Source organism: Corvus moneduloides, chromosome Z, assembly GCF_009650955.1.
Source record: "Corvus moneduloides isolate bCorMon1 chromosome Z, bCorMon1.pri, whole genome shotgun sequence".
NCBI classification, from domain to species: Eukaryota; Metazoa; Chordata; class Aves; order Passeriformes; family Corvidae; genus Corvus; species Corvus moneduloides.
Genome location: NC_045511.1, coordinates 74084600 through 74091400, shown reverse-complemented (window position 1 = coordinate 74091400; position 6801 = coordinate 74084600). Strand labels below are relative to the sequence as shown.

At 43.2% G+C, this 6801-nt stretch overlaps 1 long non-coding RNA gene across 1 annotated transcript; it reads left to right on the top strand.

Annotated features, from left to right (window-relative positions):
* The first annotated feature begins 659 nt into the window (after window positions 1-659).
* LOC116438621 lies at window positions 660-6506 on the top strand. Its single transcript, XR_004237847.1, has 2 exons — window positions 660-2185; window positions 3424-6506. It is a non-coding gene; the product is annotated as an uncharacterized LOC116438621 (long non-coding RNA).
* Window positions 6507-6801: the final 295 nt, after the last annotated feature.

Sequence of the window (6801 nt, the reverse complement as noted above, 5' to 3'; positions counted from 1 at the left end):
TTTGTGCCTTAACACAGCCCTTGGAGCTAACCAAGGTTATTGGGATGGTGTAATGTTCCTGAGGAACTCCTTCTGATCCCTGCCCCACCTCTCAGGAGATGCTTCCCGGAATTCTGGGTTATTCTGCTTCGTGCCTCTGCTGTGTGCGTCAAGATATGTGATATTCAGGGCAGTGAAATAGACTATCATTTCTAAGAAACTAAATGTCTGCTGTGGCAGAATGAGTTTTGAAGTCCCGAGCATGTAATTTTGTCTCGAGCAAAGTGATCTCTGAAATATACAAGGGTAGCACGATCTACATGACAACTAGGACTAAAAGACCTTATTTCTGAATTGGAAAAGCTTTTCATCCAGAGGCTGTGAGAGAGGATGAAGTTTGCAGTATGATGATTCAGGTGCGAGTGAAAAACTGGACCATCTCTAACAAAGGTCTTAATTTGAGATATGTTAAATCAACAAAATTAAGATTAGGAGAACATACAAATAATAGAAAATCTTGCCTGTCAAAACTTTTGAACAAACTGGCAGCCTTTCATTTTGCTGAGAATACTTCATGTAGTTTTCTGATATTTAGTGAAATGATTTGAATTTTAAAAATATTTCTTGATTCAAAACAAAATGTAGCTGCAGAGAAAATAGTTAACTTCTGTTGGTTTTTTCCCTCCTTTCTTCCCCCTCCTTGACTGAGGAGATAAACAAGGAAACCAAATTATATTTGTTTTAATTCCTTCTGATTTGAAAGGAAGTGAATATTGTTTCCAATTGATGAGAAATACTTTTTAGCATGAATCACTTAATTGAAAAAAATCAGTACATTAAAATATTCATATATTAGCATATTTTCAGATGCAGATTTTCCCACTGAACATCTTTCAACAGTCCTGCTCGGATTACAACTTTTCCAATGCCTTCATAATTTTGGGAAGTCTTGGGTGGACAGCTGCTCACACTGACCAATTCCAGAGTCAAAAATTCTGCAGTCAAGTCCGAGATGTCCAAGACTGTAACCCCCCATGACCCACCTGAAAAAAGATCTCATCCTGAGGGCTTGGCTGCTTGCTGGGTTGGGGTATAATTGATGAAGCACGAAACTGAATAACATGTAGAGGCAAAAACTCTTCATGGAAAACTCTTGACAAGGCAGCATTCAGGGCTATTAAGAGTGGTAATTATCTGAAATAAATTATCTGAGGCAACAGACAGGCACATAAGCAGAGAGGCAGAGGAAAAGAGGCCCTTCTGAGAAAAAGCCCTGATACCCACCTCCCACAATTTTACCTCATTTCAGGTCAAGTGTGACACTTCCCTGCAGCAGCACCTCATGTCCTCAGAGAAAACAAGTCCTCAGCTTCTCAAGGTCACCGGTATTGTTTTGTGTTTTGCACAGGGAACTCGAATGAGAGTGTGGGGGGGGGGTGTGTTTGACTTGTGATGATCTCCTTAAGTAGTATCTCAGGGCTGCAGTGTGTTCTGTGGTCTACATCAGAATTTGGAAAGTCCTTCAAGGACTTTCCTGGTCATCTGGGAAGACTGTCAAGATGCAGTTTTCAAGGCTCTTGTCAGACCCAAGTTATGGCTGGTCTGAGTGTTTTTGCCTGTCTGCCCGAAGCAGTGCACTACCAAAATAGGTTTTATGTATCTCTTAGGTATTTGTCTCCAGAAATAGTTACCAAGGAAGTCTGAAATATCTCTTGCCATGGCTTTAGACCACGGTGGGAGTTCCTAGGGTAGGCAGGAAAGAAAATTTTTAGGGGGTTGGAATTCATCTTCTTTTAATGTTTGCTTCAGTACCTTTGTTCACTTTTGAATGTGACTAAATTCTCAGAAGAAGGACAAAATCCCTACTTTCTCTGTGCTCCTCACTGCTTGTGGAAACTCCCCTAAGAGCATTTTCCCAAAGAAACAGTCTGGCAGCCTGTGAGAAGAGCACAAGCCCTGCTCCCCCCTCCTGCACTCTTACCTCACTTCAGGTCACGTGAGACATTTCCCTCCAGCAGCACATCATGTTCTAGGAGAAAACAAGTCCTCAGATTCTCAAGGTCACTGGTATTGTTTTGTGTCTTTGCACAGGGAGCTGGTTCCTGCAATCAGACTTCCTTGATGTCCTTCTCTCATGGAGGGAATCAAAGAACTCCATTCGTGGAAGGCTGACAAGCCCTGGCATACTTGGAGAGACCAAACAAAGGTTAGTGTGGGTGGATATCATGAGTCATTTCTATGACTAAGACTCTGGTATAAACTACCCCTTCCTGGTAATTTAAATTTATTAAGGTCATGGGCCATCTAATGAATCAGTGTGTCTAAATGAATCCAAGTGTGATGCTCATGATGTTAAACACACCAAAAAAAAAAAGAAAAAAAATCAGGTGAAGGTAAAGATTTAGTTCTCTGTGATCTAATTCAGCGTGAGGCCTTTATTCCTGCATGTGCTATCAAAATGTGGTTAGCTGGTAGTGCTGACGTGGTGCTTCTGTTTCCTGCTATTTCCTGTTATTGATGCTGGACTTGGACAGTCAGCACTTACTAGAAGCCTCTAAAATGCCTTCTATGGTCTTTGAAAGGACTTTTCTGGCCAGAGTCAGAACGGAGGAGATCCCTCCATTTTTGTGGTTCAGGAGAGCATGGACTTTCTAACCCCAAACTGCTCGAGCTATTTCTGTTCTTATTAGCAGAATTTTAATTAACAGCAGGGAATTTAGAAAGAGTCTTGACTCCGAATGCCATGAGTTAGTTGTGGGCAATGAAAGTGGTATCTGCATGCACAAGAAAGCTTCACACATGAAATACCAGCAAATATCAACCACTGCTGCAGAGGACACAGCTTTCATCAAGGGGACTGCAGATCCTGGATCCTTAGTAGTAGACAACTGTGGTCCTTAAGAGTTGATGACATCAGTTGGTAACTGATGGAGCAAGGACAGGGGACACAAATTATGTCCTGCCAGACCCTTTTCTGTGTTGTTGCCAAAGTCACAGCTCATTCCTGACCTCTGCCAGCCCTCCTAAAATGACAGCTGTGGGTTCACTCCCACCCTGTGTGGTTGCATCCAGGCTTTCAAGCACATTTTCCCCTTGGTTGCCTGCCTCACTCTCCCTTGCTGACAACCAGAAGATGATGCAACGTGTTCTTTGCTCATGTGTGGCCACCAAATGAAGTCAACAGGTCATTTATGGAGGTGGCTGCCTCTGAGTGGCAGCAGAGCCTACAGAAGCAGCCCATAACCTTCCAGTTATCAAGCAGGAGTGGTGGGGCTGGCCTTTGGGGAGTCACCTGAGAGCCCTTAAGCAGAAGATGAAAAACATCTTGTTCTGAGTGTCTGGCATCCAGGAGAGGAAATGAACTTGGGTTTATGACATGGGTAGCAAAACAACAGGAGGTCAGATTACGGAAATGCCTTTTAAGTGATGTTTGTTCTCTTGCAGTTTTCAAAGCAGCTGATGGATATTTCAGTAGGAAGGACTCAGTCAACAGACTTGGCAGAGGACCCCATCGTTTCTCACCTACCTCTCACCAATAGTGAGGAATAAGTGTTGGGTGTCAGGCTGTAGACTTCACTTTTAAAAAGCAGGAAGTCTTGACTGCTCTCCAGGATCCAGCTGCAGGCTCCAGACCTGTTGATATTTTCAGATACATGGGAACTATGAATTCTTTGTGGAAAAGAGCTCCATGTAAAGGACTTGAAATAAAAATCCCCCATGTAAACAGTAATGTGCTACCTAACAACCCTGTCTCTTGTGATCACGACAACGTTTTCTTTCTTTGCCTGTGTGAGGAACATATGGGTTCACATTTATGCAGGTATGCTTTGATTAATGCCTTTATTGTTAGTCCATAGAATGCAGCCTTCGTTTAAATTTCCATTTCGTTTGGTACAATTTTGCTCATTGTGTACATTATTGGGCAGAATATCCTTGTTGGTTCATTTACAATGGTAAGTGCTCTTCTCTCCAGGGTCACCACCAATGCTTTTACATTCTGATGGGTTCAGTCTTGCTGCTGGCACAGATCACTGTGACTTCATGTCCAAAAATGTATGCCCTGTTAGGCACACTGAAAAGATGTTTCATTACTGCTGTGGAATAGAGCACACTCAACTTATCTCTTATTGAAACAAAAAGGTGGGTCTGAAGTGAGTTTCTCCCCCCTTTTTCCTATCAGCAGCTCTCTCTTTCTGTGTGTGAATGTGTGTGTGTGTGAGCATATACACTCATATCAGCTTCTTAGGAACTGTACGCTGCTTTCAGTGTGTAAAACTACTGCTTTCCACAGAGATTTGCAGCTTACAGATGAGAAACTGAGGCACAAAAAAGCTGGCAACTAGATTTTTTCCATTTTGAGGCATAAATTCTGGATGGGAACTGGGATGAGGTATCTGAATGAGATACTCAGAGAGCTGTTGAAAAGGAGTTTTTATAGGATCTCTTGAACCAGGCACATCAAACAGTGAAGGAGCAGGGCTTGGATCAAGCAGTCCTGTTTGGTGGTACCCCATTGTTGAGGTGATGTGTACTATATTTGTATCCACCAGACTGCAAGACAGGGCAGGGCTAATTCCACCTGGGGATCCAGCCTGAAATGGCTTTTCCACAGTTTCTGGTTCTTAACATTTTCTTATAACATCCTGAAAACTCTTCTTAGACTTCAGGTGCTCAAAATATTCAGGCTTCTAAATTAGCTGCTTATTGTTGCCTATCCCGACATGGGGACATCCCATTGAGCAGGGCTGGATGTCCATTAGCCACCCAAATGCTCACCAGAGCTTGCAGGCTGAGGCTGGGTGCTGGCTGGATGTCACACATGGTGACTTAAAACGGTGCTTGCCCAGGGAATTTGGCTCTTTGATCCGCGTTTGATAATTGGATCATTCCTAAACTTGAAACTTGTTCCTGGGGGAGAAACACACGTGCAGAGTGAAAGGACAGGATTTGTGCCACCCTTTTCCATCCAGAAATCTAACCTGTATTTGTGGAAGAAATTGTGTTGACCTTAGCCAAGTGAGGAAACACAAACCTAGGAAAGATGCCCCAAAGTAACCAGTTGTGCTTTCACCCTGATGACATGGTGTGGGGCAGTCCAAATCACACCCTCAGCAGTGAGTGAACGTCTCCTTGGTGGCAGGCTGGCTTCACAGATAAGACAGTGCAGTGATAGGACTGCCAGGTATTATTTTAAAGGAACCTCAGTTAATGAGCACCTATTACAACAACTCTGACAGAACTTAGGCTTCAGGCTGGCTGCAGAGCAAACTGAAAGCAGCTAGAAGAGAAACAAAAATACTGTGGGGTAACATCAATATGTTGACCACAGGGTCCCTCCAGTGCAAAATATTCTGGGACACTAATAAAAATAAATTAATCCTTCCAGCCAACTTAAATATCCCCTGACATAAAGAATTTAGATTCACTATTTTTAAACACTGAAGAAGAAAAAAAATTATCACTTGTGCAATGTTGTTACAAGATTTCTCCCATAGCCCTTAACTCAGGCATATTTCATAGTGTGTATTAATACACAAGCAATCACACAGAGCAGTTTTTATTTAATAAGAAAACAGGAATATAAAATTATAATATGTACAGAATAAGACAGGACTGAACTTTTTCTGGGCCACTGGATGTTAAAACCTTCCATCTCCATGGGGGTTTGCCAGAATTCCTCCATGCTTCAGCAGCAGACAATGAACTAGATTGTGACTCCATGGAGCTGAATTCCTCCAAGCAAATAGCTGGGATGGATAACATGCCATGCCCCAGCTTCTGGTGCAGTACTTGCTAACTCAGAATTTTCTAGCCTATAGAGAAGGCCTCCATGACAGGGAAGGATGGGATGGCTGGAAGGGCAAGGCTAGGGAGCAGCTCATCTGTAGTTTTGGGGATCTCACTGGTCAGCACCTCTGCAGAAGGTCAGCAGTATCTCCTGCTGTCCTGGTGAAATGGGGCAAAAATCTGAGATGAGACTGTCATAGCTGAGGCTGCCTCTGCAAAGAATGGGAGATCTTCTCAGCATCTGGTGAAAGCCATGCTTGCCTGCTGAAGGCATTTTCAAGAGATAAAAGGAGCAAACTGACCAGCTGGACACATCATAAAATCTGTTGGCTGTCATGTGAATACGACTTGTGCTGAGGAAACAGACTCGAGGAGAAAGAAGGAACTGAGGCACTGAAAAACTGACCTCAGACCACTGGCAAGGTGGCCACATGTAGAGCACTGGCCGTGTACAAGGCCACCTGTCTTCTTCCTGCTGTGCCACAAAGTGCATCGATGTTAGAAGTCATGTGTGATTTTATTTGGTGGGGACCCAGAACTTGTCAGCAAAACTGAGGACCGATCACAGGCCTGTGTTCAACATCTTCCTGAGAAAACTGCTCAAAATATATGACTACATTTTCTTTTGTGAGGTCTTTTTCAGCATAGCCACAGTGTTTTACAATAATTCTCAGGGAGTGAAAAGCTTACTTGCTTTCAAGAAATCCTTCAGAATAGCAATAAAAGTGATGAAAATTCTCCTTATGGCTGGTGTCTGACTCTGTACTAATTTGAAAAAAGTCTGCATGTCCAAAGATTAGTCAGACACCCAATCAGACTCCGACATCCATGTCAGGGACAGCTGCTGCTTTGTGTTTCAGCTATGCGAGTCATCCCATGGAGAAGTGGCACAGATGTGGCCTGTGCTGCTGGTACCTGGTAGAGACACACTTTGGGAAGGTTTCGTCTTTCTGTGGCCACAATTTATGACAGCATCTTAAATGGATTGAAGTAATGCAGCAAAAAAACCATTCTGTCAGCAACCAATCCTGATGT